The 11,800-nt window shown below is 43.5% G+C and overlaps 1 long non-coding RNA gene across 1 annotated transcript; it reads left to right on the top strand.

The window, feature by feature from the left end:
- Window positions 1-3,997: 3,997 nt before the first annotated feature.
- Window positions 3,998-10,284, top strand: LOC310712374. Its single transcript, XR_014528863.1, has 4 exons — window positions 3,998-4,121; window positions 5,770-5,799; window positions 8,507-8,533; window positions 10,251-10,284. It is a non-coding gene; the product is annotated as an uncharacterized lncRNA (long non-coding RNA).
- The last annotated feature ends 1,516 nt before the right edge of the window (window positions 10,285-11,800 follow it).

The following is an 11,800-nucleotide window of genomic DNA, read 5'->3' as shown; positions in this document are numbered from 1 at the left end:
GGCCATTGTCAATCCCACTTTCAGAGCTGTCTGATCCTGCAAATGTTTTGAACATGCTGCTCACTTCCAATCAGTGCATATCCCATACCTCTCTGCTAAAACCCTGCAACTTAAAAATAAATAAATAAACAAATACCTGGATACAAATATACCAGAAATGTTTTGGTTTACATCCAGTTCTGAATTCTGCATGTCTCACCTGCAACGGGCTGAGTTGCAAGGCAGCATGCCCCATGCAACTTTCTTGCATACAGAAGAACCCAGCGTCAACCCCTTGCATTTCCAGGTAGAGCTGTGCGAGACCCCTGTCTGAAATTCTGGAGAGAAGCTACCAGTCAATGTCAACAATTGTGAGCTAAATAGGGCCAGTGGAGTGACTCAGTATAAAGTAGTTTCCTGTGTGCCATGACTATTCTATCCTGAAGAGAATCAAACTGTGGCTTACCTAAATCAGGAGACACATTTTTATATGATATTATTACATTTCCATTATTCTGCACACAAATCTTACTTGCAAACCACATGTAAAATATTATTATTATTATTATTATTATTATTATTATTATTATTATTATTATTATTCCCGTCCTATATTATTACACCCACTCTATACCCATAGATCTCAGGGCAGTCCATAACATAAAATCACAATATTAAAAACACAAAATACATAATAAATATACGAACAAAGATTACCCAATAATCTCCACTTGCACAAAACATTTAAAAGGGCATCGGATGTCAATCAGCCAAAGGCATGATTAAAAGGAAGTTTTTTACCTGGTGCATAAAAGTATATAACATACCCCGCAAGTGTCCCCATTTGCCAGGGACAGTCCTAGAATCACAGAACCCATCCCAGTTTCTGATTTGATTGTCTCACTTTTCTTTAAAAGGTAAAGGTAAAGGGACCCCTGACCATTAGGTCCAGTCGCGGACGACTCTGAGGTTTTGGTGCTCATCTCGCTTTAGTGGCCGAGGGAGTTGCTGTTAGTCCACAGACAGCTTCCGGGTCATGTGGCCAGCATGACTAATCCGCTTCTAGTGAACCAGAGCAGTGCATGAAAATGCCGTTTACCTTCCTGCTGGAGCAGTACCTATTTATCTACTTGCACTTTGACGTGCTTTCGAACTGCTAGGTTGGCAGGAGCTGGGACCGAGCAACGGGAGCTCACCCCATCGCAGAGATTCGAACCGCCAACCTTCTGATCGGCAAGCCCAAGGCTCAGTGGTTTAGACCACAGTGCCACCCACGTTGCTTTTCCTTAGGATGTCCCTATTTTCATTCATTTTTGGCACCTCTTAAGTGGGCACCATTGCCATCATAAGAGAACAAAGGTTCATGGTGAGTTCCGGCACTACTTCTTCTGGGGAAAAAATTAGCACTGGGTGTCAGTAGTTTCATTGGATTAATGTTGGAGGGTATGGTATAATGAAGGTGCCAGCTGAACCTCGCTGGGGAGAACATTCCACAAATGGGGGAAAGGCCCATTCTCATGTTGCCACCCTCTTGTGGAGGACTGAAGTTTCCAAACCATTGGAGAGTGCATAGTACTCCCCACAAATCTTTCGGCAAACTTATAGCAAATCACCTAAATCGGTTTGCAGAGCTTATAGCAGCGATTATTCAGTAAGAATAAGAATTTCCAGTGCTTCAGTCTCCTGAGGAGGTGAAATGCCATTTCCAGTTGCAATGACCTCTCTGGAGAGAATTCTTTTGACTCATGGGACTTGCTATGACAAAGACCAAATCCAAGTGAACCCCTTTTAATATCTATACAATATATCAAATGATTGATTTCCGCACGTATTCCTAGACTGTATTGACCCTTCATAAGAGCAGTTTAAATGAAGCTGCCAGCCGAACCTCCCTGGGGAGAACATTCTACAGATGGGGAGCAACCATAGAAAAGTCCCATCCTGTCCCCAGGATACTTTGGTGGAAGATTCAGGGATCTCACCATTGGTGTCCACCTCTTCCCATCCATGACCCAGCTGCCAAGTGACCAAAACCAATGATTCAGTTCCCACTGTGAGTTACTCCTACTTGGCACTACAGTATGAATTAGGCTCCAAAGGTCATGCCCACCACACAGAGAAGCTACAATAGTCAGCTAAGTTCACACTGTTTACTTGACATGAGCTTGACAAGGGATTGTCCTGTCACAACAGGCTTAGGAACCTTAAAGAAGATTTGTACAGTTCTTGCCCATGGTCTCATTTCCCTTAGGCACTTCAGAAATTCTTAAGGGATGGTTAATCAAGGAGGCCTATTTACAACTGCTTACCCTGCTTCTTGCCTGCTTATTTCTAGTTTCCTGACACAGCACAGTTGTCTGCAGTTTTACCTCCACAAGCCTTTCCATCTCTGCAAGAGAATCCTCAATTGTACTACGAGGAGGGGATGTTGTGTGTATGGACCATGCACTTACCTCATTGCAAATACCTGGAAAAAGGTCAAGCTGAGCAACTTGGCTTAGCTGATGATTAATACTTGGTTGCTGGATAATAATGCATTATTGTTTGCCACCCCGTTGGTCCCTGTCTTTGAGATCTACAACACCTTTCCATTTGATGGTGGTTTGTGATAAGTTATGCTTTCCTCATTCCTAAAGAGATTGGTCCTCTTGACAATGGAGCTATTACACTGAGCAACATGGAAAGAGCCATGCCATAAATAGAGCAGCTGAAGGTACCCAGGCCTCACACCAGAGAGTTTACAGACTTCCAAGGAGAAGCCAAGATGACTCCCCAGATTGTGGTTACCGTTCTTCTCCTCTTTTTCCTTTGCCCACAGGAAAGCATTGCGGTAAGGTGACTTCTGCTTTGAAAGGAGCCGTGCAACACCTTTCTGCCACAATGATCTTTCTCTTCAAGTGCACAAGAGAATGTGCGTCCTTTAACAGTACCTGAGGGTTGTTATAAGAGAATCCTACTACAATATCAGAAATGTCCATGTGGAGACAGCAGTGCCCAGTGATTCATATATTGTTGTTTTGCTCTTTGTACAGGGATTCATGCAAATGGTGAAATCACTCCACCATTAATGTCTCCGCCAGGGCATTTAGCAAACTATTATGTGAATTTTCTCTTTGAAGATCAATACAAGGCAGAGACAGTAAAAACTTCAAAATTCTTAGTATGTATGTATGGTTTTTATGTACAATGGTTGAAAACCACTCTGATTTTTTAAAAAGCAATATATGAATGTTGTTTCCAAAATATTAATCAAATAAATAAACTGCCTTTAAAATAAGGGACACAACAATATCCGGAGTTTTAAATTGCAGTGGAGTTTGGTAATTTGCTTAGTAGTATTCTTATGTTTATACACGTATTGCAGTGACTGGTGTTTTGATTTATTTTGGTAATTTTACCTACTTAGTTGTTTGTACATGTTTGTATTTCCACCTCATATTGCAAAGGCCAGTGGCTGATGCAAATATCTATCCTTCTATCTCTCTTCAGTGTATTGTATATTCATTGCATGCATTGCGTTGTAGTTTACCTCTGCACACAAAGAAAGAGGAACTAATGTGAATGCTTATGATTGGGGTGAATTAGATTAATGCATACCAAAAAGCAAGGTAGTGTGAGGAGAAGATTATGAAATCAAGATTAGAGAGATTTCTGCCCTCCTATTAAATTAGAACAAGTGGGATTAACTCAGAAGCTCTCTCTTTAGGTTCCTGGGTTATGTGGTCAGCAACCTGCAGTGAATATTATAAATGTTTTGTGTACTGAGAGTTCCATTTCAGTTCCCCAATGCCATTTTAGAAAGCTGTGGATATTCTTGATTTTTCTTTTCAGTCTTCAGACCTCCACATTTTCTCATTGGCAGGAAAAGTGTTCTAAGAATGCAGCATGTTTATGACTTTGATCTGTGTAAACAAGGTATGGCTGCACTGCACAGACTATTGCATAATTCAATCAGATGAGCTCGAAATGTGCAACACAGAATTATGCATTCCACTGCTGTCTGTGTTCTTGCATTGGAAACCTGGTGTGCAATCAAGCCTTCTGCAAATAGAACATGAACACTGATTCTGATTCGTCTTCAGACAATGACTTCTTGCTTTCTGTTTTAGGCAGGTGGCGTTGCTAGATTCCAGACTACAGTGGTAAGTATTTCATATTATATTTCTGTGGAAAGCTCTTCCTCCATTTTCTGGATTCAGTTGTATACTGTTTTGTCTGGGTTTTGCACCAAAACAGCCTTGGACACCTTAGCAGATCCATACTGGGAGAAGGACAGTGACCTTGCTAATTCTTCTAGACCTTTCAGGGGCTATGTGTAGTATTTGACCTTCTGCACCAGCTACCTGGGATATGGGGTATTATGATCTAGTGTTCCTGCTCATACCTGGGTGTCTGTTTCCAGAAAGCCATGCAGGCAAACTACTGGTTGGTCCTGAAGTATTTAGGCTACCACAGGCTTTCATCCCGTCTCTCATGTTGACTAACATCTACATGAAACCACTGAACTAGATAATCCAGAGGTTTGGTGAGAGGTAGTATCAGTAGGCTGGTGACACCCAGCTCTGATTCTCCTTTTCATTAGCTTCAGATGAGGCAGTGGAAGTGCTATTGATGAAGCTTGGGCTCAGTGATGGACTGGATGAGGGATTAGTAAATGAAGCTGAATCCCAGCAAGATGAAGTTAATGTTTATGGGTGGTTCATTTGTGCAGAGACATGGCTGTGGGGAGCTTGGCATGGCACAGCTGCAGCAGTGAGTGCAGGGCTGTCTTATGCATATGCGGCGCCGGGGTGCAAAGATCCGCCCTGCGCACGCCCCCCCCCCAGGTTGCTCAATCCCAGGAGCGCAGGAGGCCAGAGCCAGCCGGCCACCTCAGAGTCTCGCTGGCTTGGTCGCCCCCAAACTCACAGCACAGAGCTGCCCGCAGCAGAAGAGCCTGCCATAGTGCTCCGACCGATAGGTGGGCTCTTCCCCGGACTCAACTCTCGGGCTCCAGACTCTCAGCCTGGCACCCCTGAGAGCCCCGCGCCCGGGTGCCCTGCACCCCTCGTGCCTATGGGTAAGACGGCCCTGAGTGAGTGCAGCTCCCTTTTGCGTTCCTCCTCCACCTCTCTGTAACCAGAAGTGACATGCAGCATAAGGAAGCCAGGTGAGCAACAACACTCTGCCTGTGCCACCCTTTTTGCCATTGTCTACTGGATGCTAGGCAGCAATGGCAGGAGAGAGCTTTGGCCTAATAAGTAGAGAAAGTTGAACTGCAGCTGCCATCATTCTCCGACCGTTGGCCTTGCTGGCTGGGGGGCTGATGGGAATTGGAGAGCACCAGGCTTGGGAAAGCAGGACTCTCACACCCTCCAACATTCCCCTTATGGAAATTGGGATGCATGTCTTTGGGTGCTGTGCTTTCACGGGAGCTAGCTGACTTGTGCAAGAGTGCAGAACCACTGCAAGTGCCAGTACTGGCTGTAAGCTCCATGAGCTTGGAGGGGGGAAATGGGATTCCAGGGAAATTCCAGGATCGAATCAGAAGCCAGGATGGCTTCTGTAATTCTTGGAATGCCCTGGGGATATTGGGACACTTGAAGGGTATGGATTATTCCTATGTTCTTAGGCTATATGAACTGCATGGTTTGATATGCAAATGTCTGGGCTTAGTGTCCAGTGCCAGACTTTGCATACCAATGTGAAGAAAGCAAGATTTGCAGCAGATAGATTCAAAATAATAATAATGGTGATAATTATGATGTTGTTGATGATGATGATAGGCTAACAAATTGCTTTTAACTTTAGGCTACTGGCAGTGGGTGTGGCCTTGTGAATGTGAGTATTGTGAATCATTTGGATGTTGACTGATTGATCTTGCTTTGTAGATCTAACCTTTCCCTGGTCACTGGAGATCAAGTTCTCCACTTTTTAAATAACGCCCCCCCAACAGCCCTTAGAAGCCCCATCCTTGAGACCCAAAGGTCATTTGAAATGAAAATAGCATGCTCCTTAAATGTGCTTTTTATTTATTTCATTTATTAATTGCTTCCCATGAGGCATTTCAATGTTATTTACAATATAAAAACATATACAAACCAATTGCACACGCACTCACAAAACAGCTGCATATATTAATTATTTTATTTTAAAAAATACATAAGTGTAAAACCAGGTTAAAACAACAGATTATTTTTTTTGTTAACTTTGCTGCATTAAATATACATTCTCTAGTTGACCTCATTTGTAATGTTCTGAAATCTTTAATATTTCAGTTTCCTATTAATGTTGCCTTGAACTTTATATCTGGCTTTCTGGATTGTTTTATTTGATGTTTTAATATGTTGCAAACCACTTTGAGATTTCCCCCCTTTAAAATATCAAGCAGTATAGAAATGACATGAATTATAGCAATAATGATAATAGGCATTCTAGTCCCATTGAAGTTTCTAGAGGAAGAAAGTATAAGGCCTATTTATTCTCATACACTTTTAAAGAGCTTTGGGTGCAAACCCTTGGCTTCTCCAGGTCAGGTTGAGAAAGACCATTGTCTGAAACCCTGGAGAGTTGCAGCCAATCAGTGTGGACAATGCTGAGCTAGATGGACCAATGGTGTGGTCAAATATATTTTGGTACATTTTGAGAGCCATTGTTGGAATCTTTTTTAACTGCAAAAGTAATGGATAACTACATTCCATTCTGCACAAGTGTGGATCAGGTTACTGTCTCATCAGAATGAGGGGTAGACAGCTTTGTCTCCTTCCGTGCATGTTTCCCATGTCTTCGTTCACATATCTGTTCCATCCAGGATTTTTGGTATGAAAAATCACTTTTAATTACAGTGGTACCCCGCAAGACGAACGCCTCGCAAGACGGAAAACCCGCTAGACGAAAGGGTTTTCTGTTTTGGAGGCGCTTCGCAAAACGAATTTCCCTATGGGCTTGCTTCGCAAGACGAAAGCCCATAGGGAAATCTCCGGGGACCTCTTTTAAATGCTAGCGGTGGGGAGCAAAGCCTTTCCCCCCCCCCTCCGGCCTTCAGAAGAGGTCCAGGAAGGCTGGCGAGGGCCGAAAGGCTTTGCTCCCCAGCGCCAGCATTTTAAAAGCAGTCCGGTATAGCAGGGAAGCGCTTCCCGCTATCCCGGACGGCTTTTGAAGGCAGGAGAGGTCCGCGCAGGCTTCGGCATGCCGGCAAGTCTCCGCCAGCAGCGGCAGCGCTGCCGCTGCTGGCGGAGAGGTCCGCGAAGCCTTGGCCGGACAGCTTTTGAAGGCAGGCGGGGGGGGAGCAAAGACTTTCGCCCCCGCCAGCCTTCAGAAGAGGTCCAGGACCTCTTCTAAAGGCTGGCGGGGGGCAAAAGTCTTTGTCCCCCCTGCCTGCCTTCCCAGGGGCTTTTAAATCGCCCCAGACAGCGGAGAAGTCCTCCGCTGTCCCGGGGCGATTTTAAAATGCCGCCCGCCAGCATTTTAAGATCGCCCCGGACAGCGGAGAAGCCCTCCGCTGTCCCGGGGTTTTTTAAAATGCTGGGGGTGGGATGAAAAGCCCTTGTCCCCCCCCCCCCCAGCCTTCAGAAGAGGTCGGGGGACAGACTGTCCCCGGACCTGGTCTGAAGTCGGTTTCCCTAGGAACGCATTAATTGATTTTCAATGCATTCCTATGGGAAACCGTGCATCGCAAGACGAAAAACTCGCAAGAAGAAAAAACTTGCGGAACGAATTAATTTCGTCTTGCGAGGCACCACTGTATTTATTTTGTCACAAGCTGTGCATTTCAGGATATGTGCTATCCCAGTGCAAACGTTTCCAAACACACTGGGCAGCATTCAACTAGGTTTTACTCAAAGTAGACTCATTGAGATTAATGTACCCAAGTTAATAATGTTCAATCATTTCATCGTGTCTGCTGTGAGCAAAACTTAGTGAAATGCTACCCATTTTATCCTAAGCCTTTATGAACTTTGAATTATTATTATTTTGAAGCTGAGAATAGTATTGCCAAATTTGGAGAAGTGGAAAATCCAAAATATAGTTATATTCTGATCAGAGTATTAGTCCAGGAGGTGAGTATCAATTTTGGTTCACTTTTAAAAGTCGACCAAGTGAAATTCTCCTGCATAACTGAATGGAATATGCAGATTCTGAATTCCTTAAGTCCCTCCTCCAGAAAAATGCAAACATAAAAACCCCCATAGCATAGATCTTAGGGTCAAAACCATGGCTTGTATCCAAAGTAATGCTAAGTCTCTGGTTCCATTTGGATTCTGCACAATGCAACTCCCCCCGCCCCTACCTAATTGGTTCGGGTTGGCTGGCTTGAACAGAACAGATTTGGGAAGGGTATGGAGGGAACACAGCAGGAGAAGAGGGGGGAAAGTTCCACTGCGCAAGTATAAATCCTTGTGCTGACAGAACAGGAGCATTGGATACCCCTGACAATGCAGTCTTTCCTGACAATTCCCCCCCCCAACTGCTATGAAGAGAGTGTTCATAGAGAAAACATTTAATTTGATATGATGAGGAAAAAATTGTTTCTTGCTTTCTGTTTTAGATTATTGGTGTAGTGGCACCTCCCAGAGTGAGTATACCCTATTACTTTTGTGTAGAGAGTTTCTTTTTATTTACATTAGACTGTTGTTGTTGTTTAGTTGTTTAGTCGTGTCCGACTCTTCGTGACCCCATGGACCAGAGCACGCCAGGCACTCCTGTCTTCCACTGCCTCCCGCAGTTTGGTCAGACTCATGTTTGTAGCTTCGAGAACACTGTCCAACCATCTCGTCCTCTGTCGTCCCCTTCTCCTTGTGCCCTCCATCTTTCCCAAGGCAGTCTTCTCTTCTCATGAGGTGGCCAAAGTTTTGGAGCCTCAGCTTCAGGATCTGTCCTTCCAGTGAGCACTCAGGGCTGATTTCCTTAAGAATGGATGCATTTGATTTTCTTGCAGTCCATGGGACTCTCAAGAGTCTCCTCCAGCACCATAATTCAAAAGCATCAATTCTTCGGCAATCAGCCTTCATTATGGTCCAGCTCTCACTTCCATACATCACTACTGGGGAAACCATAGCTTTAACTATACGGACCTTTGTTGGCAAGGTGATGTCTCTGCTTTTTAGGTTTGTCATTGCTTTTCTCCCAATTATTTACATTAGACCAGGGTTTATATAATGCAAAGCAGGCATGCAAGTGAATGCTTGGCATCTTGTTGATGAAAATTCTAGACATGTCCCGCTTGGGATCTACAAACCACCAAATCTTGAATGGAAACACTGGTTCTGGTGGAATTAAATGAATTTTGCTAAAAAGTAACAGGGTGTTTGTTTGTTTGTTTGTTTGTTTGTTTGCTTGCTTGCTTGCTTGCGTGTCTCCAAATGCAACATCAATTAGTGGGGAATTTGTGGCCTTCCAGATGTTGATGGGCTTTCAGTCCCATTATCCCTGAGCATGAGCCATGCTGGTTGCAGCTACTGGGAATTGTCCAACAACATCTGACGTAGAACAGGTTCTTCATTGGAACTGCTTATGTTGGACTCTGACTTCCATAATCCCAACCATTGGCCTTGCTCATTGGGGATGATGGGACAATGACTGGGACAGGAATTTAGGCAGCAGGGCCTCAAAACTTAGAGAGCTGCTGCTAACAGTACTGGGTTATCTGTCTTGGTGATCAGAATGCATACTATAAGACAAGTTCATAGGCGGCGCGGGAAATGAACTTCCACAAGGTAATATTGGCAACTAGCTAAGTCATACAGTTAGATCTACTTACTGTATAGAAGGAGCCTTTGTTTGACTTGGTTCCCTCAGATTCCCTCAGATTTTGGTTCCCTCAGATTTCCTCATGCTAATGATCTTTGTATGTTACTCTCTTTTTCAAGAACTACTATTTCTAAAAATGCATTGCCTCTTAATGAAAGTTCAGATGCACTGTTCACCTTCATAAAAAATATAGGAAATGAAGAAAATTCATGAGAAGCAATCCAATAGGTCCATAGTTCAGATTGGAGTAGACTGTCCTACAACTTTGCCAGTGGGTATTGCCAATGATTTTGCATGAGCAACTTCACCCCTCTATGCTGGATATGGGGGTCCCTTTAGTTTATTACATGACAAGAAAATATACAAAAAAGAAATTCCGGTACACTTTGACATTTTGAGGTGGTGGCCTCCCTGCCCCTTCTCCTTTTCCAGTGTGTGCTCTTAATCATCTTGCATGGTGTCCATTCATGCTGTGAATCCATTTATTGTGTGAGGTAAAAGTATAGAAAAGCAAAATATAATTGTGCCTGTCTACATTTCAGGGAAGAGGACTTCCTACCTCTCCTCCTTTCCCAGTGAGTATTCCTAACCATTTCCCATTGTTCCCATTTATTTTTGGGATATTTATATCATGTGAAGCAGAGCTATATAAAAGCAAAATATAATTGTGAACTCTACATTACAGGAGTGGGAGCTCTCCTGCTAATCTGTCTGTGTGTATTAAAATAGTTATTCTGACTGAGCAATCACTTAAATTTAAGCTGTTGTAACCCAACTTGGGACCTTAGGGCAAGGGGTGGATAATAAATTTAAGCAGTGGAAACACAACACAATGTATCACCAGTGGATGTGCTTTTTCTGTGTGCAGTTTAAATTTCTGAATCAGAAGTTCTTGGTAGTGGTTTTCCAGGTAACAATGGCTAAATCATTCTTTCCTTCTGTATTTTTTATATAAATTTTTCTCTTTCTTTCTTTCTTTTGCCTTACACCGGAGGCACCAGACTCACAAGGCCTCAGAACAATTTCCACAGCCTTGTGAGGCTTCAGACTTCACCTCTGGTGCCCCTCAAGGCCTCTGACATGACTTCTGGTGCTTCGTGAGGCACCAGAAGACACGTCGGAGACCCCGCAATGTGGGTGCCAAGCACCCACAACATTTTTGTGGGTGCTCGGGCCCCCATGGCCCCCTATAGTTGGCACCAGTGCTAGAGAGTTGAGTTGTGAATCAAGAAGGTCCCTGGTATGAACTAAGGATGAACAAAGGCAGCAATTTCCATTTCTTCATCACAATGAGTGCTGTTTCTATTCTACAGCAGTTTGGTCTCTGCAAAATACTACATTATTAGTATCTCTGCCTACTATTTAACAGAATTCAAGAATCAATGCTATAGTTATTTCCACACCTTCCATTTTACTGCAAAGAAAACACAATTTAAATGAGTGGGTGGGGGACTCAGGAATTACATATCTTTGTGGACTGAAAAAACCAACCGCAGCAGGCTTTTGCCTGCTATTGTATTAACGTGTCATGTTGCTTTGCTTTTTCACTTGAAGGGACTTCGAAAAAAGAGATCTCCTGTGAGTAAATGACCTTTTTCATTGGTTTCTGCATTTTCATTTTCTTTGCGATATACACAATGCCAGAAAAGCTGTTGTACTCCAAATCCCATCAGCCCCACCAGCATGGTCAATGGTCAGGGATGATGGGAGTTGTAATCCAACACCACCTGGAGCGCAACTGATTCCTCATCCCTACAGTAGTGGACCTTCACCCATCAGTCAAAGACCAAGGATTTAAGGTCGCAGAGATGTAGTCCACTAAATTTCATTCACCTACAGTTGGCTGTGTTGTGTCAGAAACAGGGATAGAATCAATACAGGAATCTGTCATTGTATCTTTCTATTTGTCGACTGGTCTGTTCATATCCTCTTCTTCTGTTCACCTAAAACTGTTGGAAAGTATTCATATGATCTTCTGATTAAAAATTGTTGTTATTTTATCTGGGGGACAGTGCCCAGAGTTGTTTAGCCTTTTTATTTTTATTTTTTCATTACCAACCCGTTGGACATGCCTGCTATAAGACTTTAATCC

This window comes from Podarcis liolepis (assembly GCF_965112155.1).
Source record: "Podarcis liolepis genome assembly, chromosome: 7".
NCBI lineage: Eukaryota > Metazoa > Chordata > Lepidosauria > Squamata > Lacertidae > Podarcis > Podarcis liolepis.
The sequence above is the reverse complement of the archived record's forward strand: the minus strand, read 5'-3'. Positions and strand labels throughout refer to the sequence as shown.